Source organism: Lissotriton vulgaris, chromosome 10 (genome assembly GCF_964263255.1).
Source record: "Lissotriton vulgaris chromosome 10, aLisVul1.2, whole genome shotgun sequence".
Classification (NCBI taxonomy): Eukaryota; Metazoa; Chordata; class Amphibia; order Caudata; family Salamandridae; genus Lissotriton; species Lissotriton vulgaris.
In genome coordinates, this window is record NC_141698.1 from 6,901,284 (window position 1) to 6,926,480 (window position 25,197).

At 52.0% G+C, this 25,197-nt stretch overlaps 1 protein-coding gene across 2 annotated transcripts in view; it reads right to left on the bottom strand.

Annotated features, from left to right (window-relative positions):
• HUWE1 (HECT, UBA and WWE domain containing E3 ubiquitin protein ligase 1) overlaps positions 1-25,197 on the bottom strand; it is a 1,800,886-nt gene that overhangs the window by 221,840 nt on the left and 1,553,849 nt on the right. The window lies entirely within an intron of this gene.

The following is a 25,197-nucleotide window of genomic DNA, read 5'->3' on the forward strand; positions in this document are numbered from 1 at the left end:
GACGCCCATCCGGCGCCGCGTCCGGCGTCGGAGAAGGTAAGGGGACGGCGCCGCCCGGAGCCGGCGCCGGAACCCCACCGCCGGCCGGAACCGGCAGTGGAGAACCGGCGCCGCGCGGGGACGGCGCCGGGGGTAACCCCGATGGCAACGGCGCCGGGGAGGCCGGAAGACCAGCCGGCGCCGATCCCGAAGGCCCCTGCGGCGCCGGGGTCGGAGCCGTCGGCGACGCCGGGCCCGGAGCACCCGACGGCGCCGAGGCAGGGACACCCGAACCGCCAGGGCCCCCAGACGGTAGCACTGGGCCCGAAGGCGCCGTAGGCCCCGTCGGAGAAGCGAGCGCCCTCATGGCCATGAGGAACGCCTCGATCTCCTCAGGCGTCGCGCCATGCCCAGGGACCGGAGGGTATGAGGCAGGCCGCGCCGGCGACTCTCGCGGAGCCGCGGGGTTGGGGTCACCCGAGCCCCCGGCCGCATCGCGCGAGCGTCGGGGGGAGTCGGGGGTACGATGACGACGCCCCGACTTCTTGTGCTTCCTACCTGACGAGCCTGACGAGTGGTGTCGACTTCCGGAGCGCCCAGCGCGGCTCCGCGACCGCTCCCTCGAACGCTCCCCCGACCTCCGGCCGGACCGGGACCGCTCCCGGTCCCGACGTGGGGCCGACACCCGGAGCTCCAGCAGCTTGCGGGACCGCTCCCGCCTAGCCTTGTTGGTAAGGGCCCGGCAGTCGAGGCACGATTCCACGTCGTGGTCGGGGCCCAGACACCGGAGGCAGAGGCGGTGATGGTCTGTGACCGACATCGTGCGCTCACAGTCATCGCAATTCTTAAATCCAGGCATCCTATCAGGCACAATAGAGAAAAAAGTCGAAAAACTTGGTCAAAGACCGGAGTACTGCTCTTCCAGATCTGCGTCCACTGGCGCGGAAAAAAGAAGAACTGACGTCAGCGCGCGGAGGCGGCGTCTATGTACTCCAGCGACGTCATCACGGCGCACGACGCCGACGACGGACGCGGAGCCGCAGGGGACGCCTGCAGACGACGCCTACCGACGCGCAGGGGTACTGCTACGCAAAAGTTTCCGGATCCAGACTGACGCCTGGGGATATTCTAAGGTAAGGAATCTAACACTAACGTGTTTCTTTCAGATTAGTGTACCATAGGTACCCAGGGCATAGGTGCATCCAAGGCATACCAGGGGCTGCAGCATGTAGTATGCCACCCCTGGCTGGCTATCCAAACTGACACAACTGGCTGATGACTCAGCTGGGGCAAGGTTGTGTAATCACCCCTTGCTTAGGTATAGCATTCCTATACCTACCATTATATAAAGACACATATATACCTATAAGTCACTCCTATGGCAGGCCTTGACAATCCTGGGGGCGGAGTGCTTGGTTTGATGTGAGATGATGCTCTAGCATGAGCTGAGCCGGTCTGCAGCTTTCGGAACCACGTCCTTTTAGCTGTTCTATGATATCCATATACTCTTAAGTGCATTATAATCCTCGCGGTTAATGCCAACTTTGGTTTGGCTTTATCAAAACAGGTTGTGTAAGGTGTCATACGCTTTGGAATACTAGCTACCGCCAGTCCTGGCGGCGGGGGTAGCCTTCAACCCTTCTAAAGGGAGATGACATGTAATTGTAGCTTTACCCAGTTAGAGTTAAACAGAGCCGCAGCATCACAAAATGGATGCTGCTGCCACAGACACGAGTCTGACCTCCTGCTGCTGGACGAAACTCCAGCAGGGGAGGCCTGGACAATAGGTTTCCTGCCTTGGGAGGTGCTAGCACCTCCCCAGACAGGCTATGGTGTATTGGGGCAGGGTGGGTTGAAAGAAATGAGACACTGCCTGGGGCATAAATGGTGCTCCATGCATAGCCCGGTTAAAACCAGTTGCTGGGGCACTCCAGCCCCAGCTCTGGCGCGAAACTGGACAAAGGGAAAGGGGTGTAACCACCCCCTTCCCAGGTTCCACCCATAGGAGGGACCTAGCAGGTAATCCAGCCCCTTAGATTAGTATAAAGCTAGGAGCTGTGTCTAGAGACATTGGATTATCCTGAACTGAAACAAAACTCTGGACCTTCGACATTCTACTGCAACTAGAAGACTGAAGAATCTCCCTTGTGGTCAAGGAGTGACCACCCTGTGCAAACAGGCACCATCAGTGACTTGCCGGTTTGCTTTGTCGACACTCCCGCCGGAACCCGAAGACTGAGCGATGCAGCCTCTGGACTTCCAGACTTCTCTGACTCCGACCCACATCAAAGCTGAGACCCGTGGCGGACACGAGTGACGTTGAGACCGGACTACCTGCAGTACCTGCTTTTTGCTAACTGTGCAGCTTCTGAGGCGTCCTCGAAGTTGTGCATTGGGATTTGAGAAGCCCCAACCCCGAGCCGTAAGTGCACCGAAGCTCAGCCCACCACACTCCTCGAGTGCCGCGTGGGGCCTGTGCCTGCATTTCTCCTAGACGCGTCTTCGCGGTTGCTAGCCCGTTGGCTAGTGGCCCTCCTGAAGACATCCTTTTGAATCAACACCGCTTGCTGGTTGCTCTTGGCTTGCTCCTGCTTTCCTGTAAAGGGGAAGCTCCCCAGACCTTGCTGCTCTTAACAGAAGCCGATCTTCCCTTCCTGCGTGGGTTGCCTTTGCCAAGGCTTGTTGACTAATCCGGAAGCAGACACCCCCAACAGCGAGATCCTTTGTGGGACAGTCCGTATCCAGCTCCTGGTCGTCGTCGACGCCTCCTGATCCACGTGGCTGCAGAGACAAGCTTCACTTCTTCACCTGTTTACACCTCGGCATCGCCTGGTTCCTTCCTGGTCACTGGCTAGTGACCCAGACTCTGTCCCTCTGCTTTCAGGTTCTTCACTGCTCCGATCCACCCTTGGATCCAACTGGACATCTTCCTCCTGGGCGCCTGCAGCATCTTTGGGCGGCTCTCCATAGGATTCGACGACGAAACCCGACACGAAAGAACACCTATGCACGAGGCTTCCCTGGGTGAGGTAACTCGAGTACTCCGGTGCTCCCGTGGGTAATAACTATCCAAGTGTCCTAGTCTAACTGGATTGTCCCTTAGTCCATCCGGAAGTGCCCGAAATCAACTACTTTGTAAACTTTACGTTCCCATTGAAAATCTATGAGAATCCACGTGTGTGTTTAGACACTGCACACGCATCCTGTGGGACTCCTACTTCCTAACCTGTGGTTGTTCAGTGTAGCCCCAGCGATTTCCTAGGCCTACTAATCCTTTCCTGAAGTGGTTCTTATACCACTTACTTAGTATATGGTTTGTGAGGCCCCTAGGGCAGAATTGTATTTGTGCAACTTATAGTATGCTTATTGAGTAACTTGTGCTGTATCTCAAACTCTGAACTGATAAAGAGTGCAGAGGGGTTGTGTTAGTAATAAATACATATATATTTGATATATACCTTGTGTGGTGTCCTTTCATTTGGTATTCAAGGGGTTATTATTGGTAAAACATTTGGCTTCACATTCTCTTTCAAGTAATAGCCTAAGACTGCTTTGTCCATGCTACCACTAGGATAGCTGGTCTATAAGGTTGACTTTACAACCATAACCATAAGGGTTGTTTGGACTGATACAGGGTGCCCACTAGAATAGTGAACATCACATATCAGGCCAACTTCTCACAGTGTTGTCTTCTTGTTAGTAGCTGCACAGCAGGTCTTCCTTCTTGTAGTTTCAGAATCAGGATCAGAGGAAGGAAGGTTCAGGGTGCCCCTAAATACTAAATTTAGGGGCGTTACAGGTATTGGAAGGTCAGGGACCAATGGGTCCCTTCCCTGGCGTGAGTACACCCCCTATCCTGTCACTCTCCTGTGGGAGAGGGGCAGGAGCCTGTCTGATTGGGTAGGGCTCCCCATCCTCAAGCTGGCGAGAGCCCGGAGTTGTGCTTCACCTCACCTCCCGCACCTGCAGGTGGGGTTAGCAGAGGCTGGCACACCCCCTTTCCTCACTTAGGTTTCCCCGCCAGTTTTCTAGCCAGAGTGGGGGTCAGAACCGGTGGGGGCCAGTTGCTGAATACAGCAAGTGGCCTGGAGAAGCTCACAAAGGCGGCATGCCTTTGAAGTTCTCCCTGCCCATCCTGGGGGCGGAGGCCTAGCACCTCACCCCAGGATGTGCATTGTTGCAGGCCCACAAGAGCGGATGGCTCTCTACCCAGGGGTCCAGCAACATGTCTGCTGGGTGGGAGCCTAGGCAGCCTCTCAGTCAGGACACGGGTGGTAGGTTAGTTTCAGGGGGCAACCCTAAGTTGCCCTCTGTTGTGCATTTTACATTAAATCCCACACTGGCATCAGTGTGGGTTTAATGTGCTGAGAAGTTTGATACCAAACGTCTAAGTCTTCAGTCCAGCCATCATGGTGCTGTGGAGTGCGTGATGACGACCTCCCAGTACCATATATTCTTAATGGCAGCACTGCACTTACAGTGCCCAGGTATGGACCTGGGTACTTTAGGGGCACAGGGCTCATGCACCTGCACCCACACCACTGGCATAGGGCACCCAGCTAGAGTGGTGACTGAGGTATGCCAGGGCAGTGTGTTGTTGGCATGGCACACAGGGAGGTGTGCCATGTCGACTTTGTTTTGTTCTGCACCAAGACATCAGCCTGCAAAGGTAGTGTGTGTGTCAGTGTACAGGGCCTCTAAGGGTGGCACAATACGTGCTGCAGCCCTTAGGGCCTTCTCTGGTCACAGTGCCCTGGGTACCTAGGGTACCATTTACCAGGGGCTGACATGTGGCCAGAGATGCCAATTGGGTTTAGGCTTCATGCTGTTTTAGGGAAAGAACACAGGCCCTGGGTACCAGATTGGCAGGAACCCAGTACACACACAGTCAAAGGACATCAGCAATTCAGCAAAAAGTGGGGGCATTCCATGCAAGAAAGATGGCACTTGCGACCTCAGGATGTAGAACACTTATTAACCCCTTTAGTTCCAGTAGGTTTTGTTTGTAAAACCTTCAACTCAATGCTGTGTAGTTGTGGCCCTTAAGTACAGGTTACTAACCTTCAGTAACGGTGTATCTGGTAGAGATGATTCTAGCCGCAGATTCCTTAACGTATAATTATCCCCAGGCGTGAGACTGGATCTGGAAAACTTTTTTGCCACAGCATCCCTGTGCGCCAGGGGACAGCACCATGTGACTACACCCTGACGTTGCCCGCTAACGTGACGTCAGCGAGGATACGTAAGTCCCACCCCGGTGCACGGACAGCAGATTTCTTCGGAGAACTTTCCAGCGCCACTACACGGAGCCATCACAACCAAAAACCGAGAGAGTATGAGAACAGTGTGCGAAAAAAAATCAGTGAAACAGGAAAGGAAGGAGAGAATGGTGAGGAATCACACAAGTAGGGACAGCGCCAGGCACTGTGTAACGGAAAGTCATGGAAGGGAAAGAGCAGAGAACCACTATATCCTCCCTGGAGACAGAAAAACATGTGAAAAATGTCATAGAAGACGAAAGATAGTCTGCAACCACAATCTATGACGGTGGAGGGCAACATATCCAGAACAGATAAATAACGACAAATTAACCCAAGACAACACCATCAAGGCGTCTCGTAGCCTCTGTAAAAATCAAGGGCTGAGGCACAGCCAAGAGACACCCATCCAGACGACTGCAGAGGAGACAAACCCCCAGCAATGAAAAAAGGAGAAGATTATGAGGAGACCCCACACTGGAATAACCAGGGTGTAGGGAAGCAGGAGTGCACATGAACCTACCATCCAAGTACCAGAAAGCAAAGAGTGGAACAAATAAACAGAACAAAGCATCCTGCCAGGAAGGGAGTGAAAGAGGGCACTCAGAAGACAAAGCCACCCGGAGGGAGGCGAGTGCAGAAGAACAAGCTGGAGGTCCCCACAGAACGGGGAGGAAGGGCGGGCCGTGAAAGAATCTGCGGCTAGAATAGTCTCTATCAGATACATCGTTACCGAAGGTAAGTAACTTGTACATCTGATAGACTACTAGCCACAGATTCCTTAATGTAGAATAGATACCCTAGCAATACCCACGGGGAAGGAGGGTCTGCGAAAGAACCACACCAGCTTGGAAAAAATACAGGGCCCCAACAGGGGATGTGTCATGGGGACAGGAAGGACAGCCCAGACCCTGCCAAGAAGAAGCAAGCAAGACAAGGAGAAGGGAAGGCCAGGATACGCCAAGCCTACCCGAGGCACAAAAGGCATCCACCAGAAAAACTCTTGGAGAGTTAGACAGGGCCAAAAGAGTACCAAAGGAAGAAAAGAACAACCCAAATCCAAGGAGAAGAGGTGGAAACTGAGGCAGAGCCCGCCGCAGGAGGGAACACACAGCGAAGGGGACAGCTGGACTGGTATCAGCCTGAGGCAGCGTACAAAGCAGAAACGGCCCCACAGCCGAGAAGCGCAGGCGTGATAAAGACACAGTCACGTAAACTCCAGCAGAGCAAGGGGCAGGAGCACAAGGGTACACGCCAATGATCCTGGAGGCGGACTATAACGACCAGGCGTGCGCAGCCGGCAGCCTGTAAATACCATGAAGCAGTGTGCTCAGGACAAGCCAAGCGCAAGACGAAGGCAAAGGAACCCCGGAACAAGCCCCAGAGAAGGACCGTTCCAGTGACACAACCCGACCCACGAAAAGAAGTGGGACCAGCCAGAAGATAAAGAGAAATACGTAACACAGACCTAAAGCCGTCAACCAGACCTCAGGAGAATACCAGGAGAATACTAGCATCCCCCCTGAAACCAGGCCGAAACGTCAGATAACAAGGTGGGAACACCACAACACAACGCCATTGCCCTGGTGGAGAACCTCCAACAAATGGTAGGTAGGGAATTTCATGACCAGGTTGCTAATCTGCAAAATACCGGCAACCGTGGAAATGGCCCGGACAAAGGTCACACTCCCCGTCGCAGGGGAGAGAGTAATTCCTCTGTGGGCAAAGACTGCAAACTAAGCCGACCATCCCCCAAGTCCAGCTGGAGGAAGAAACAACCCCTGTAGGGTGGAGGATCCATGGACGAATGGGAGGCCTGAGGGCCTCTGGAGAAGGCGGAGAAGCCTGCGGGACAACCAGCAGCGAGTTGCGGAAGAGAGGGTCCGGGGGCTGCGGCCGCAGAGACGGCATAGAGCCCTCCCTGGAAGTCGCTGGGGAAAAAGCAACAACGTGGCGTCCAGTCTCCGGAGAGGAGACAAGGAGATGACAAACCTCCGGCGAGGAAGGGACCTCCGGAGATGAGTCGACGACCCGACGCCGTGGAGTCTGCCTCAGGCACCGGTGTGTCTTCGATCGGCGCTGAAGTGGCCATTGGTGGCGCCGAGCTGACCACCACCACCACCACGTGCTGCATAGGAGAATGGGGCAGGGTTAGAGCCGGAGCGGCCAATGAACGGCGCTGGCTCTACCTCAGACGAGGCAGCCGCCTGCGTCGAGGACCGAGGGGGACTCGGGAAGGAGCCCAGGGTCCCGTCCACCACCCGCGGCGCTGCCAGGGTGGAAAACCGTTGGTGCCGAAAAGGCGTCAGCTTGGCCTCCGGTAAGGCAGCCGCCTGCCCAGAGGACCGAGGGGGACGCAGGGACGAACTGAGTCCTTGCGACACCACAGGGAACCCCACGGGGATTTGTGGGGAGACGGGGATGCCGTGGTTTAAAGAGGGGAACCCCGTAGGGCCGCACCTAGACGACACCACACTCCCAAAACCTGAAGCCGAACTCGTCAGCGCCGGGGTTGAAGCCGCTCGCGAGTCCATGGAAAGCCCTGCGCATGGTAAGGGATCCGTGAACGTCTCAGGAATAGGAGGGGGGGCCCAAAGAAGCCTGCAAAGCCGTAGCATAGGGCTTCATCTGGGCCCTAGTCTCCCCCGAAGCCAGAAAATGGCGGACGGCCGAGGGCGCACGTCCCACGGGGAACCCGCACCCTTCGCAGAATGAGGACAAGGCCCTGGAGACAAACTGCAGTACTTACCAGCGGGCTAGCGACGCCCATGGGGCCTCGGTGAAGGGCGATGCCACAGGTTGAATCAGTGGCTTCTGCCCTCTGAGGTAGGGGACGGAAGAGGTGACAAGACCAATCTGGACTAGCGGGCCGAAAGCAATTTCATCCGGCGCTCCCGCCGGGACTTCGGTTTGAGATGCTGACAAACGTCACAGTCCATAGAGTCATGGTGATCCTCCAAACACCACATACAAATAGGGTGAGGGTCCGTCGCCAACATCTGACGCGAAGAAGAGGTACACATCTTTAAACCCGAAGGCATTCGCAAAGCGTTAACAGAAGGCCTGAAAACAGGTCAAGGGAACACAATCCGGATCCGCGTTGCATGTGAAAAAGAAGGAAACTGATGTCAGTGCGCCGCAGTGGGACTGGTGTCCTCGTTGACGTTACGTATGCGGGCAACGTCAGGGCGGTCAAGTGATGTCGTCCCCCAGCGCGCAGGGCTGCTGTGGCAACCAAAAAATCCGGATCCCGTCTCACTCCTGGGGATAATTCTACGTTAAGGAATCTGCGGCTAGTAGTCTATCAGATCAGCAAGGCTTACACAAAAGAACAAGTGTGAAGCATTTAAAAAGTACTAAAACAATTGAAGACATCGACAAGATAACAAAGAGCTCCAAAACCAGAATAGACGAACGAGTTACTTACCTTCGGTAACGCTTTTTCTGGTAGATACAGTATCTGCCTGTGGATTCCTCACCTTATGAATATCCCCTTGCGTCAGCAACATTCGGAAATTCTTTTCGTAGCCTCGCGCCGACGTGGACTTGGACGTCATAGAGACACGGCATCACACGCGACTCCGCTGACGTCACCAACACCCATAATAGGCCCACGCCGGCGTGATGACATCAGTTCCGCCCTTTTTTCCGTGCCTTCGAGGCACATGGACGGACCAATGACAGTAGAAACATACATAGTATACACAGTACACGAAAGTCAAGGTAGCACACACACAGTGTGAAGCAAATGTAAGAAAACATTTGAAATGACATCTTTTAACCATAAAACAAAAACAATACAGTTTCTCTGGTATAGAAGAGTGGACAACGGGGAGGCGGGTGGGTCAGTGAGGAATCCACAGGCAGATACTGTATCTACCCGAAAAAGCGTTACCGAAGGAAAGTAACTTGTTCTTCTGATGGATACATCTGCCTTGTGGATTCCTCACCTTGTGAATAGAGTCCCACAGCAGTCCCCACTCCTGGAGGAGGGCGTCTACTCTCCTATACCAGAAAGTCCTGGAGGACAGAGCGTGCAAAGTGGCCATCCCTCCTCACTTCGGTATCCAAGCAGTAATGCTTCGCGAAAGTGTGGAGGGAGGACCAAGTTGCGGCCCTATAAATATCCTCTACAGAAACACCCCTAGACAAGGCAGAGGTTGATGACTTAGCTCTTGTAGAATGAGCCCTTAGACCCTCTGGAGGCTCCTTACCGGCCAAAGAGTTGCAGATCTTTATACAGAGGATGATCCATCTTGAAAGAGTTCTTTTATGAACCGCTCTTCCTTTTTTGCAGCCAGCGAACCCAATGAAGAGCTGGTCATCCACACGACAGTCTTTAGTTCTGTCCAGGTAAAAGCTCACCGCCCTCTTGGGGTCCAGACGGTGTAACCTCTCCTCCTCCTTGGAAGGGTGTGGTGGAGGATAAAAGGTAGGGAGGGTAATGGATTGTCCTAGGTGGAAGGGAGTCACCACCTTAGGGAGAAAAGCAGCCCTGGTCCTAAGAACCATTCGTTCAGCATGAATGGGGGCTTGGAACTAAGAGCTTGAAGCTCTTACCCTCCTTGCCGAGGTAATTGCAACGAGGAAGATGGTCTTAAAAGTCAAAAGCCTCATAGGACACTTGTGTAAGGGCTCAAGTATGTTAAAACAAGATTTAAGTCCCACTGAGGTACAATAAAGGGAGTAGGAGGGAATTTATTCGTTAGACCCTTCAAAAATCTTAAGACTATAGGAGATTTGAAAAGGGACGGCTGGTCCAGCAAACATAGAAATGCCGACAAGGCCGAGAGATAACCCTCGACTGTGGCAACAGCAAGCCCTTGCTGCGCCAGAGAGAGAGCAAATTTGAGAATATCAGATAAATGGGCTTTCAAAGGGTCTACAGACTTCTCTCCACACCAGGTGACAAATTTGGACCATCTGTAGGAATAAATGGATTTAGTGGAGTCACGCCTGGTCGATAAAATGACATCCACCACATCGTGTGGAAGAGAAAAGGAATTCAGGTTGCCCCGTTCAATCTCCAGGCATGAAGGAGTAATGTCTGGAGGTGGGGGTGTAGAACCTGCCCCTCCATCTGAGAGAGGAGGTCTGCCCTGAGAGGGAGACGGAGCGGCGGGTGAGAGGAGAGGTGGAGACGATCTGAGTACCACACCCTTCTTGGCCAATCCGGGGCGACCAATATGACTTGGGCCCGGTCTTGGCAAATCTTCCCGAGGAATCAAAGGTATGGGGGGAAATGCATAAAGGAGTTTTCTTCCCCAACTCAACTGAAACGCATCCCCCAAGGCTCGTTGCATCGGATACTGGAGACTGCAAAAAGACGGGCAGTGAGCATTCTCGTGAGTGGCGAACTGGTCCACCCGAGGAGTTCCCGCACATCTGAAAGATGTCTTGAACTACCTCCGGATGGAGCCTTCACTCGTGGTCGGCCGAGAATTGCCGATAATATTAATAATAATAATAATAATAATAATAAAGGGGCTTGTAAAGCGCCTGGTGACGCCATCCCGGCGTGTCCCCGCGCTGTGGAGAAAAAGTCAGGGCCAGGAGAGAGACTTACAGGGAAAACAGATGGGTTTTCAGATGTTTTCTGAAAGTGGTCTCTGAGTCCGCTAGTCTGATGCTCATGGGGAGAGAGTTCCATTCTTTGGCGGCCATTACACGAAAGGAGCGACCACCCATTCTGGCTTTCTTGATACGGGGAATTTTAAGCAGTCCAGTTCCCCCAGAGCGGAGAGTTCTGTTAGGCTCATAGGGGATAGCCAGATCAGTCATGTAGGGGGGGCTTTTTGTGAGATGATCCTGTAGCACATTTGAAGTGCTTTAAATAGGACTCTCTTTTTTATGGGAAGCCAGTGCAAAGTGGCTAGGGCTGGTTTGGAGGCTGCTCTTTTTGGAAGTCTAAGGACTAGGCGTGCTGCTGTATTTTGGAGTACTTGGAGTCTCCTGATGTTATTTTGCGTTGTTCCGAGCAGAAGCACATTGCCATAGTCTATCCTCGAGGTCACTAGAGCTTGAGTCATAGTGCGCCTGGCTTCAAGAGGGAGGAGGTCTAGGGTACGGTTTAGGGTCTTCATGACCCCGAAGCATTTCCCTACCATTTTATGCACATGGCTGTCATAGGAGAGTCTGGGATCAACCCAGATCCCCAGGTTCTTGGCTGCTTTGAAGGGGGTGGGTAACGGCCCCAGACATGATGGCCACCACTCCTTGGTCCAGCTCGTGTCCCTGCCACCAATTACCAGAACCTCCGTTTTTGAGCCATTTAGCTTCAGGCAGTGCTGGGTCATCCATCCTGCCAGAGCCTGCATGCAGGTTTTAAAGTTGTCTGCAGCAATGGAGGGGGCTTGGGACAGGGAGATGAGAAGTTGGGTATCGTCGGCATATGAAACTAATTCAATGCCGAACGATTGAACCACTTCAGCCAGGGGGGCCATGTAAAGATTGAACAGGGTGGGGCTCAGGGCCGAGCCCTGAGGTACCCCCTGTTCTAAGGCTATGCTATCAGAGAGGTACATGCCTCTCTGAACCTGGAAGCAGCGGTTGGTGAGGAAAGCTTTCAACCAGCCCAATGCTTCCTGGGTGACCCCGGCTTTGTTCAGACACTGCAGCAAGATGGAATGTGCCACAGTGTCGAACGCGGCACTAAGGTCCAGCATAATCAATGCCATGGTCTGGCCCTCATCAGCGCCTGCCCGTAAGGTTTTGGTCGCTCTCAGAAGGGCGGTTTCAGTGGAATATCCTGACCTAAACCCAGATTGGGAATTGTGGAAGGCATTATTAGACTCTAGATGGGCCATGAGTTGGCTGTTAGCTATTTTCTCGGCCACCTTCGCCAGATAAGGTAGCAACGAGATGGGCCGTAGGTTCTCTAGGATGTCCTGACTGATGTTAGGTTTTTTCTTTATCGGAAGTACAATGGCTTTCTTCCACTCCGCAGGGAGGGTGGCCGTAGAAAAGGAGAGTTGGAGAATGTGTCTAAAGTGTGGTTCTAAGACTTTAAGGCTAGCTGCTAGTATCTTGGGAGGGGCAGGATCCCGAGGGGAGCCAGATTTGATGCTTTTACAGATACTAGTTAGAATCGTGGTAGGAGGGACTGAGAAGCAGTTGAGGCATGTTTTAGCATGAGTGATCTCCAAGTTCTCAGTGAAGTCAGAGCCAGAGGGCAACTCATTAGAGAAGTTTGCGTAGATGTTAGTGATTTTACTGGCAAAGTATTTAGCAATATTATTGCACGTTTCAACAGAGTCATTCTGGGCAATGCTCTCATTAGTTACCACAGAGATTTCTTTAAAAATTTTAAAGAGCTCCTTTGAGGAGTTCTCCGCTTCTCCAATGCGGGTCTTATAATGAAGTGCTTTAGCAGAGCGAATTAGTTTGTAGTAGCTCGCTTGCGCTTTTTTATAGTGGCTTTTAGCTGTGGGGCAGAAGTTGGTGCGCCATTCGCGTTCCAATTTTTTGCATGCAGATTTTGCATCCTGAAGTTCTGGTGTAAACCATGGGGAGGGTTTTCTCATTTTCTTGTTAATTACTGACCTACGAATGGGAGCGGTGTTGTCTAGGGCAGTTAGGACACAGTTCTTGAGGCAAGTATAAGCGGTCTCACAATCGGGCCCTCCAGGAGGTCCTGCCGCTTCAAGTTTGTCAATGAAAGTGTCTAAGTTAAAGTTTTTCCACTTTCGACTTTGGTAAATCTGCGTGCTATCGTTCCTTGTTTCAGACTCAGACACCCATATTTGTAAGGGAATTACAAAGTGGTCAGACCAGGGAACGGGTATTGGAGGAAGCGCTTCTACTCCATTCCAGTTACCAAATATAGGGTCGAGCAGGTGACCTTGTCTGTGAGTAGGGTCCTGGTTTTTAAGAGCTAACTGCAAGGAGAGTAATTCTGCTTTTATGCAGGAGGCATCCTTGTCTAGGACATCGTCAAAATGGATGTTCATGTCGCCGAGCACCAAGAGTCTAGATTTCCTTAAGGCAAGATGTGCTGTAGCCTCTACTAGGCTAGCTGTAAAATCAAACAGTCTGCCTGGGGGTCTGTATATAAGAATGCCTGATAGGGAGTGTTGAGGCCCCAGTGTGATAGTGAATGAGGCTGCTTTGCAGTGATCAATTGTCAGGGGAGATAATGAGCATTCTAGTGGGGCTCTAACAGCGATAGCTATTCCTCCACCCCTACCGTCCTGCCTGTCAAGCCTGTCAAGCCTGGCGAGAGAATAGCCTGGAGGCAACGCCTCTATGATGTCTGGGTCAGAGTGTTCGCCAAGCCAGGTTTCAGTTAATAGTAAAATATCGAGTGCCTCATCCTCGAGTAAATGATATATTTGGATGCAGTGCTTACTGAGGGATCTACAGTTAAGCAGTGCTGCTTTTATCAGGCTTTTAGGGGGGTCTTTTATAGAGCCAGTGTCTGGAGTAAAAGAGCACATAGAACAGTTGTGTAATGATAGAGCCTTCATAGAGTGTAGGCATGGTAGAGTTATGGCAGGTCAGAGATTCAACAGAGTTTGTTTATCATACCGTATGTGAGGGGGCTTTGGTTGACCAGGGTGTATGGCCCCGCGCCCCGTCCAGTCGCGGACGGGCGCAGACGGGCTTGACTTTGGCTCGACTTCGGCGCGCCCGCTGCACGCGTCCGCTGCGCGGTCGCTGGCCAACACACATTTATAGGCAGTAGGGGCAACTAGAACGCTGACCTGGCCGCCCGAGCCCGGAAGTGCTAGGCTCCTCCTCACCCTCCGCAAACAAACGCCCAGAAATGGACGCGGCGGACCGGGGCGGGAGTCGGGAATGAAGTGAGTGACAAGAAATTAATTATGCACACAAAACATTTAAAATTAGCCTTGCTCGCTAAGATTAAAATAAACGCTATGGATCAGCGCTAAACAGTGTGACACATCAAAACACACAGCGCGAGCGGATAGCGCCTGCCACTGCCACCGGCAAGACTCTTCTCCACAGCGCGACTGAGTGAGGCTGCAGATTAAATACACGCCGCCTACAGCGCAACTAGAACGCTGACCTGGCCGCCCGAGCCCGGAAGTGCTAGGCTCCTCCTCACCCTCCGCAAACAAACGCCCAGAAATGGACGCGGCGGACCGGGGCGGGAGTCGGCAATGAAGTGAGTGACAAGAAATTAATTATGCACACAAAACATTTAAAATTAGCCTTGCTCGCTAAGATTAAAATAAACGCTATGGATCAGCGCTAAACAGTGTGACACATCAAAACACACAGCGCGAGCGGATAGAGCCTGCCACTGCCACCGGCAAGACTCTTCTCCACAGCGCGACTGAGTGAGGCTGCAGATTAAATACACGCCGCCTACAGCGCAACTAGAACGCTGACCTGGCAGCCCGAGCCCGGAAGTGCTAGGCTCCTCCTCACCCTCCGCAAACAAACGCCCAGAAATGGACGCGGCGGACCGGGGCGGGAGTCGGCAATGAAATGAGTGACAAGAAATTAATTATGTACACAAAACATTTAAAATTAGCCTTGCTCGCTAAGATTAAAATAAACGCTATGGATCAGCGCTAAACAGTGTGACACATCAAAACAAACAGCGCGAGCGGATAGAGCCTGCCACTGCCACCGGCAAGACTCTTCTCCACAGCGCGACTGAGTGAGGCTGCAGATTAAATACACGCCGCCTACAGCGCAACTAGAACGCTGACCTGGCCGCCCGAGCCCGGAAGTGCTAGGCTCCTCCTCACCCTCCGCAAACAAACGCCCAGAAATGGACGCGGCGGACCGGGGCGGGAGTCGGCAATGAAGTGAGTGACAAGAAATTAATTATGCACACAAAACATTTAAAATTAGCCTTGCTCGCTAAGATTAAAATAAACGCTATGGATCAGCGCTAAACAGTGTGACACATCAAAACACACAGCGCGAGCGGATAGAGCCTGCCACTGCCACCGGCAAGACTCTTCTCCTCCGATGAGTGTCTGCACGAACGTTCAGAACTCCGGCCAGATGATTTGCCACCAGACAAATCTGATGGTCCTGAATCCAGGACCAGAGCCGCAGAGCCTCCCTACTGAGACACTGCGACCCCACTCCTCCCTGCTTGTTGATGTACCACATCGCGGTCATGTTGTCCGTCAGGACTTGGACTGACCGACCACGAAGGGAAGGGAGGAAGGCCTTGAGCGCCAAACGTATCGCTCGCAATTCCAGAAGGTTGACATGAAGCAACCTTTCCTCTGGAGACCAAAGACCCTTGACCTCCAGGTCCCCCAGGTGAGCACCGCACCCTAGAGTGGATGCATCAGTTATTACTGTGGCCACCGGAGGAGGCAGATGAAAAGGCTTCCCTTGAGACAGGTTGCCTTCCACGACCCACCAAGACAGATCCGTTGCAGCTTCTCTGGAGATCCTCACTGACTCCCTGAGTTCTCAGTTGTGCTGATACCACTGCCTGCGGAGGCACCACTGGAGTGCCCTCATGTGCCAGCGTGCCTGGTTGACCAACAGAATGCATGAAGCCATCAGACCGAGCAGACGAAGGACCTTCAGGACTGGAACGACCGCTCCATTGAAAAATAAAGGAATCATTTCCTGAATGTCGCGAATCCTTTGAGGAGGAGGGAATGCACGACATACAGTAGTGTCCAGTACCGCACCTATGAACAGGATGCGCTGGGAGGGCACCAGGTGAGACTTGGGTACATTTATCGAAAAACACAACCTGCACAACAACTGGGTTGTCTCTTGCAGATGCTGAAGCACTCTCTCCGACGACTCTGCTTTGATTAGCCAGTCGTCCAAATAGGGGAATACTGGAATCCCCGACCTTCTGAGATGTGCTGCCACCACCGCTATTATTTATTATTATTTATGGATTTTATAAAGCGCACGGCTACCCCCAACGGGGGTGTCCCGGCGCTAAAATTGTCTACTGGAGGACAGAATCAATCTACATAGAAGAGAAAAGGCAGGTTTTCAGGCGACTTCGGAACAGAGCTTCAGATGGGGCAAATCTGAGGTCGATCGGTAAGCTGTTCCAATGTTTGGCAGCTAGGACAGCAAAGGCTCTGCCACCCATTCTTGATCGACGGAATCTAGGCACAAGCATGAGGCGCAAGTTGTTGGAGCGAAGGTCTCTGACTGAGTGAGACAGTCTCAATCTCTTTCTTAAGTATTCTGGGCCAGAGCCGTTCAGAGCTCGATAGGCCAGAACCAGCGTTTTAAATTTGATACGATTGGCTATTGGGAGCCAATGGAGTTCTTTGCGAAACGCAGAGATAGAGTGTCTGTATGGGATGTTGCCAATCAGTCTTGCCGCAGCGTTTTGAACTACTTGTAGGCGTTCAATTTGATATAAAGGGGCCCCTGCGTAAAGACTGTTGGCGTAATCCAGATGAGCAGTAATTAGGGCCTGAGTAACGGTTCTTCGGGCCTCCATTGGCAAAAATGGAAAGATCTTTCTCATCATTTTTAATTTGCCAAAACAGGTCGCAGTAACCTTGTTGATTTGCGGGCTACAAGAGAGCGTATCGTCAAATATAAACCCCAAATTGCGGGCAGAGTGGACCGGGATTGGAGGGGGATTGAGAACCGTTGGCCACCAGAGTGAGGGTGGGATGGTCATTTTTTGATTAAAAAACAAGACCTCAGTCTTGTCAGTATTCAGCCGCAGGTGATTTGAGGACATCCACGAACAGATTTCGCCAAGACAATGGCGGAAGCTGGAGAGACTGGAGTCAGAGTGATCGCTAAATGAGAATATCAGCTGTGTATCATCAGCATATGAGATCACTCTGACTCCGCATGCCTCCACTACCTTGGCTAACGGGGCCAGGTAGACATTGAAAAACAAAGGACTCAACGCTGAGCCCTGAGGGACTCCGCGATCGAGAGGTTTGCATCCAGATTTAAAGGGTCTGAGTAGAACCCTCTGTGAGCGTCCCAGAAGAAAAGAACGGACCCATGTCTTGGTGAAGACTCGAGGCGCAGTAGGAATTTCAAAAGGAAGGACCGCAAACTGATAGTGTTGCGACCCCACCTTAAAACGGAGATACTTCCTGTGCGACTTCAGGATTGGGATGTGAAAATACGCATCCTGTAAGTCGAGTGACACCATCTAGTCTTCTTCCAGCAGCGCTTGAAGAACCTGAGCAAGGGTGAGCATCTTGAACTTCTCTGGTTTCAGATAGAGATTTAAGATCCTGAGATCCAGGATTGGACTAAGTCTGCCATCCTTCTTGGGAATCAGGAAATACCGGGAGTAGCATCCCTGACCCCTTTCCTGCTCTGGGACCACCTCTATCGCACCCTTTCTTAATAGAGTCTGCACTTCCTCCTGTAGAAGCAACAGATGTTCCTCCATGCAAAAACCTTGGCAAAGAGGGTAATTGGGAGGGAATTCCCGAAAGGGAAGGGCATACCCATTTTCTACGAGACTGAGAACCCAAAGATCTGATGTAACCGATTCCCAATCCCGTAGAAAGTGGGTAAGCCGACCCCCCCATCGGACCCTCATGATCCCGAATGGCTGATCTAGGGCTGCTTTTCTGAGGCTGGGGTATTGGAGGAGGTGGAGGAGGAAGAGGCCTGACGTCCACGAGGACAAGCTCTTTGCTTTCCCCTGTAAGATCTGTACAAGGTATTCTGCTGCTGCTGCTGACCTTGTCGGTAATTCCGAAAGGAAGAGCTCCAAAAACTCTGAACTTCCTGGCCGAAGAACCCCTGATCTGGAGACCTAAAGATTTAGCAGTAGCTATACTTTCTTTAAATCTCTCCAAGGCAGAATCAGCTTTCTTGCCAAAGAGACCAGATCCATCAAACGGCAGATCCAGCAAGGCCGCCTGAACATCTGCCGAAAGTCTGAAGATTTCAGCCAAGCCGATCTCCTAGTGGCAACCGCTGTGCCCATGATACGTGCCACTGAGTCTGCAGTGTCCAGACCACTCTATCACTTGGCGTGCCGCAGCCTGTGCATCTGATAAAACCTCCTCAAAATCCTTTCAGTTGGCATCAGGGATCTTAGGAGCTAAAGTACGCATAGTATCCATAAGGGCATGCACATACCTCCCCATAAGGCAAGACGCATTAGTTGACTTCAACGCCATACTTGCAGAGGAGAAAGTCTTTTTAGCCACCTGGAACATGCAGCTTGAATGACTAGACTCAGGTGATGGATGAGACATCAGAAAAGCAGGGTCTTCTGGTGCAACCCTGTACCTTCTAGCCACACTCTTAGATACTGCAGGAGCGGACAGTAGTTTTTTCCACACCTCCATAATAGGTTCCGTTAAGGCATCATTAAACGGTAGCAATGGTTCCACCACAGAGCTAGGTGAAGGTAAAACTTTTGTTAGAAGATTGGACTTAAACTCCACCGTTGGTAAAGTCAATTGCAGAAGTTGTGCCGCCTTCCTCATCACTACATGATAGGGCTGGACGTCCTTTGAAGGTGCATCTGAGCCTGAAGGCAATTCCCAATCTGGAGAGAAATCCAAGCTACCAGCGTCAGCCAGATCCTCAAAACAGTCATCCTCCAGTTCACCTTCCTCCATATCAGGATGTGATTCTATATACCTTTGCTCCTCCAAAAGGCGTTGTGCTTCCCTTCTGGACCTCTCCTTTACACGCTTCGCAGTCGGATCCACCAACGACCCCAACGGAGTCGGGACCAACGCCGGTATCTAATTCGAAAGCCCAGTGGGATGCTCTCGAGGTCGATCTGCAGCGGGCGACGCCGGAACCGGCGTCGACGACCTCGGCGGAGCCGGGAATTGCCAATGCGGCGTCGGAGCCAGCATATAGAGCATGAATGGAGCAGAAGGATAGGAGTGAGGAACTCCTAAATTGAAGGCCAGAGGACCCATGGGACCCGAAGGTGCACCAGAGGGGTACCACGCCCTTGTAAAGACGCCATACATTGCGTTTAAAAACGCTGATGGGTCCTGGCCTGGGGTTGGAAAGGGTGGCTGGAAACCCTCAGGCTGATCTTGTGGAAGGTTCGGAGTCGGCTCTTCGACAGGCGCAGAATCCGCATCCACTTGAACTTCTTCCTCTTCCCGGGCCGGGGACGGAGACGGATTCGAAGTCTGAGCCTGCGACTGAACCTGCGACTCTGCAGGTGAGGCCTCACCTTCATGATCAGACTTTAAGCGTGACCACCTTCGAACGTATCTTCTTCGGCGACCTCGAGCCAGACTCCTTACCAGAATGACGTCTGAACTCATGCCTCTTCTGCTTATGTCTCCTCCTCGACTTCTATGCATGGTCTGAAGGTGACATCTAAGTCGACTTCTCTCGAGATCTGGATCTAGACTTCGATCTCGACCTACGAGAACGAGACCTCGAAGATTTTCCCTTGCCAGCCTTCAGCTTTGCTACCAGCAGTTTGGTCTCTCTTTCTCTTAGGGCCTTCAGGTTCATCTTCCGACAAGATGAACATCCATCCACATCGTGATCAAAGCTCAAACACCAGATGCAGTCATCGTGTGGATCCGTTATGGACATTATCTTCCCGCACTCCCTGCAGGGCTTGAAGCCGGTCTTCTTAGTCGACATCGCGAACAGACAAGAAACAATGAAGCAAAAAGCAAATATAAAGGCAACAAAGTCACCAGTTGGCTACCGAGATCACCGAAACCGTTAGCGTCGACGACGCGGAAAAAAGGGAACTGATGTCATCACGCCGGCGTGGGCCTATTATGGACGTCAGTGGGGTCGCGTGCGATGCCGTGTCTCTATGACGTCCACGTCGGCGCGAGGCTACGAAAAAAATTTCCGAATGTTGCTGACGCAAGGGGATATTTACAAGGTGAGGAATCCACAAGGCAGATGTATCTATCAGAATGCATTTTTATGTATTTTCAGACACCACAATGTAAGAGATCTGAAGTAAAGGGCCCCTTTGTGATATGGTCAACCCAACCTTTTGCCCCAGTACTGAATCTTTTTGACTGAAAGTGCACTGGGTCCCTGCTAACCAGGCTCCCCTGTTCCAGTGCTCTTCCCTTTAAAAGAAGGTAAATGTCTAATTGAAACTCAACTGGCAAGGACTTAGAACTCCCTAAAGTCCCTAGTAAATGGAACCCATGGTACCCAGGGAATGTGCACTATAGAGTGTCCTCACGGGCTGCAGCACCCCTGTAAGTCCCTTGTAAATGAAACCCCTGGTACCCAGGGAAGGTGTACTATAGAGGGTCCTCACGGGCTGCAGCACCCCTGTAAGTTCCTTGTAAATGAAACCCCTGGTACCCAGGGAATGTGTACTATAGAGGGTCCTCCCTCACAGGCTGCAGCACCCCTGTAAGTTCCTTGTAAATGAAACCCCTGGTACCCAGGGAATGTGTACTATAGAGTGTCCTCACGGGCTGCAGCACCCCTGTAAGTTCCTTGTAAATGAAACCCCTGGTACCCAGGGAATGTGTACTATAGAGGGTCCTCACGGGCTGCAGCACCCCTGTAAGTTCCTTGTAAATGAAACCCCTGGTACCCAGGGAATGTGTACTATAGAGGGTCCTACCTCACAGGCTGCAGCACCCCTGTAAGTCCCTTGTAAATTAAACCCCTGGTACCCAGGGAATGTGCACTATAGAGTGTCCTCACGGGCTGCAGCACCCCTGTAAGTTCCTTGTAAATGAAACCCCTGGTACCCAGGGAATGTGTACTATAGAGTGTCCTCACGGGCTGCAGCACCCCTGTAAGTCCCTTGTAAATGAAACCCCTGGTACCCAGGGAATGTGTACTATAGAGGGTCCTCAAGGGCTGCAGCACCCTTGTAAGTCCCTTGTAAATGAAACCTCTGGTACCCAGGGGTTTCCAGAGGGGGGACTCCAACTATGGGGACATTGATTTCGTTAAGGAGCCAGAGGGCTCCCCCATCCTGCGCATTCTTGTTTATTTCAGAGCCAGAGGGCTCCAACCTATTGCGCAGTTTGGATTCAGTTTCGATTCCTGAGGGGCTAGCGAGAGCCCAAGCCGCAGTTTTATCCCAGCTGCCCAGCAAGTAGTGGGCAGCTGCACCGTTTAGGTTTTCCTTCCTAGGGATATGTGTTCTATGGACTTAGGAGTGAGACGCACTCCTTCATTCCTGGCCTTTCCCCAGCTGCGCAGCACTTCGTGCCAGCTGCAGCGTTTAGGCCCCCTGTTCTGTCCCTCAGCTGCCCAGCAAGTAGAGGGCAGCTGCTACGTTTAGGTGTTGGCCCAGTCTGGACTTGATGTAAGTTCTGTGCTAATGTGATTTCTGCGAAGTTTTCTTTGCTACACCTCTGAATGTGTTTTTATGAGTCATGTGCCTTGTTCTGACACCTCTGAATGTGTTGTTGATACATCATGTGTTTTTCTTCCCTACACCTCTGAATGTATGTTATGGATCGGGTTATGAGCTTATACCCCCACAGGTATTGTGATACTTAGGTGGTTGTTCTTGCTAGTACAGGTGGTGCTAGTGAGGTCCTGGTTCCCTGTGTGACCTGTTCCTAAGGTGGTTAGGATTGCGTAGGTGGTACCTACCGGTTACCAGTAGTTACTGGTTGTGTGCTTTATGTTCTATTTTATGCTACAGTGATTTATACTCTATGTTCTAAGTGCTATTTCTAACTGTATTTCAAGTTCTAAAAGTGCTGATTCCTGACAGTGGTCCAGGTGGCCCTGTCTTGTACATATCCCCTGTAAATTCTGCCTGTGCCTGTTGGCACATTGTGAAGTGTGTGTTTTATCTAATGTGTTTTGGTGTAATACAAAGGTTATTTTGTGGAGTTTCCTTTGTGGTGGGCCTTGGGTGTTGTTGCTGGGGTGCGTGCGCAAATACTTAACTCACATCGCCTCCAAGTTTAGCCTTGCTGCTCGCGCCACGTTACCTAGAGGGTGACCAGGGGTTATCTTGGCGTGTAACTCCCTTGCCCTGACTTAGGAGTGGTGGTCTCTGACTGACTTTGGCGCCAGGGATCCCATTTCTAACAGATACTAAAGGGGGTCCTCACGGGCTTCAGCACCCCTGTAAGTCCCTTGTAAATGAACCCCTGGTACCCAGGGCATGGCTACTAAAGAGGGTCCTCACGGGCTGCAGCACCCCTGTAAGTCCCTTGTAAATGAAACCCCTGGTACCTGGGGCTTGGATACTAAAGAGTGTTTCTCAGGGATGCAGCACGTATTGTGCCATCCTAAGGGACCCACACACACATTGCATGCAGGCAGCCATTGCAAGTTGCGTGAGATGGAGCAAACTAGCTAGTCAGAAGGTGTGTTCACTTAAAGGCCAGTCGCACCCCTAAGGGGGCACCTGAAGTGAACAAAAGAAGGGTTTCAGCACCTTGGATTTGGTGCAACTAGGAACTCTAGGTCCGGTTTGTAGGAAGGTGGATATCTGACTATGGTTACCCCCAACTTTTTGCCTGGTGTTTTGCTGGTTTTTCGACTTAGTTTACCTGGGACCCTGCTATTCAGGGCCCCAGGCCTACTGCTCTCTCTGTAAAATGGATTCCATGTACTCTAGGTACATATCTAATTGGATACTGAGTCACCTTATCAGTCCCTGTACAGTGTACCTTAGGCACCCAGGGCATAGGTGCACCCAGGGCCTACCAGGGGCTGAAGTATGTATTATGCCACCCCTGGCTGGCCATCTAACCGGACACAACTGGCTGCACGACAGCAGGGGCAAGGTGGTGTAAACACCCTTTGCTTTAGATATAGTATTCCTATATCTAACCCTAAAATGGACACATGTATTCCTATCAGTCACTCCTATGGCAGGCCTTATCAATCCTGAAGGCAGAGTGCTTGGAATTATGTGAGATGGTGCTCTGGCATGAGCTGAGCCTGTTTGCAGCTTGCGGAACCAAGTCCTAATAGCTGTTCCATGATAACGCGTACCATATACTCTTAAGTGCATTATAATCCTCGCGGTTATTTGCCAACTTTGGTATCGCTTTATCAAAACATGTCGAGTAAGGTGTCATACGAATTGGAATACTAACCCCTCGCCAATTCTGGCGATGGGGTTAGCATTCCACCCTTCTAGAGGGACACGACATGTAAGTAACTGTGAACCCCGGTTAAAGCTAACTCGAGCCTCAGCATCACAAAATGGATGCTGCCACCACAGACACAAGTCTGACCTCCTGCTGCTGGGAGTCCTTCCAGCGAGGAGAGCTTGGACAAAGGGTTTCCTGTCAGGGGCGGTGCTAGCACCATCCCAGACAGGGTTTTGTGTATCCCAGGTAGGCAGGGCTGAGAGGAAGGTGACGGCAAGTGGCACCCCGGTGCTCACTGTGCATATGCCGGCTTGAACCAGTTCCAGGGGCACACCAGCCCCTGAGCTGGGGAAAGTCCGGACAAGGGAGAGGGGTGTAACCACCCCCCTCCTGGTCCCACCCATGGGCAGGACCTAGTCGCGTGCCAGCCCCTTTCTTTAGTATAAAGTTAGGAGCGGGCCCCCTTCCCAAATTAGATAATTCTGAATCTTGACTACTTTCCACGAAAGGACTCTTGACTATTTCTGAAGACTCTCCCTTGTGGCTAAGGAGTAGCCACCCTGCACCAGCGGGCATCATCCAAGCGCTTGCGGTTTGCTGCACGTCCATCCTCCGGAGCAAGACTGTCCAGCTCGACAAGACCTGGATTCCCTGGCATCTCTGACCTCTACCTACATCATCAGCCCAGCTGAGATTCGTGGGTGTGACGAGACCTGAAGGGACCGGCCATCTTCAAAACTGCACGACGCTTATCCAGCACGACCGCCGAGGGATCCTCGAGTGAGTGCTTTGGGGTTTGAGAAGCCCTAACCCTGAGCAGCTCCAGCACCGAAGTCCAGCCCCCCAGCATCCACGAGATCTGCGTGGGGCCCTTCTGCTCTCTGCTGCTCACGGAGTTGTCCGGTCACTTGCCTGCTGGCTAGTGGCCCTCCTGACGACGAACCACGACGATTACATTGCTGGTCTGGTTGCTCCAGACTGGCCCTTGCTCCCCTCCAAAAGAGGAGCTCCCCGGACCCTCCTAGTCCACTCCAGACGCCATCTTGACTCCACCACGTGGGCTTGCCTTTGCCAAGGCTTGTTGCTCCAATCCTGGTTTCAGCAGCACCGACAGCAGACACCTTTGTGGGACAGCTCGCACCTCCATCCTGGTCGCCGACCACGCCTCCTGGTCCGAGAGACAGCAGAGTCCAGCGTCGCCCACTCACCTGGTCGAGGTGACTTCATCCGGTGCCATCCTGGTGCCCACACAGTCACTGGCTAGTGATTGAGAACTGAGTCCCCTCTGCTTTCAGGTCGTCTCCATCATCGATCCAGGCTTGGATCACATCGAACTTCTTCACTGGTCGCCTGCCAGCAACTTCTTCTTTCAGGCTCCATAGACTGTAATGAGGATTCCCGACGTCTTTTGAACCCTATGCAGCCGCAGCCCCTGGGCTAGGTAACCCGAGCATCTCGGTGCTCCAACGTAGGTTCACTATCTAAGTGTCCAGATCCTTTTTCGTTTTCAGCCTATCTACTCGGATTCGTCCGATAACTGTAACTTTACGAGATACTAGTATCCATAAACTTTGTCCCGCATCCCGCGTGAAAGTGCACACTCTGCACTCGATCTCCCTAGGTCTCCTGCTCCTAACCTTAGGGTTCAGTAGTGTAGTCCTAGCGATCCTGAAGCCTCTGGATCTTGTTACTTACCTGCTAGTATTTCGCATTCCACTTTTGTAGTATATGGTTTTTCGTGCCCCTCGGTCATTTGTGTAAATTCTGCAACTTAAAGTATTTTCTTAAGAGTTTTGCTGTGTGCTTAGCTCCCTGACTCAAAGAGATCAGGGTAGACTTGTTATGAATACATATCCTTTTATTTTCATAACAACTTGTGAGGTGTCCTTTCACTTGGTGTTCAAGGGGTATATGTGATGGTATAACAGCTGGCTTAACACGCCCTCTAGAGTTTAGCCTAAAGACTGCTCTTGTCGATGCTACTAGGATAGCTGGTCTATAAGGTGGACTTACAACCA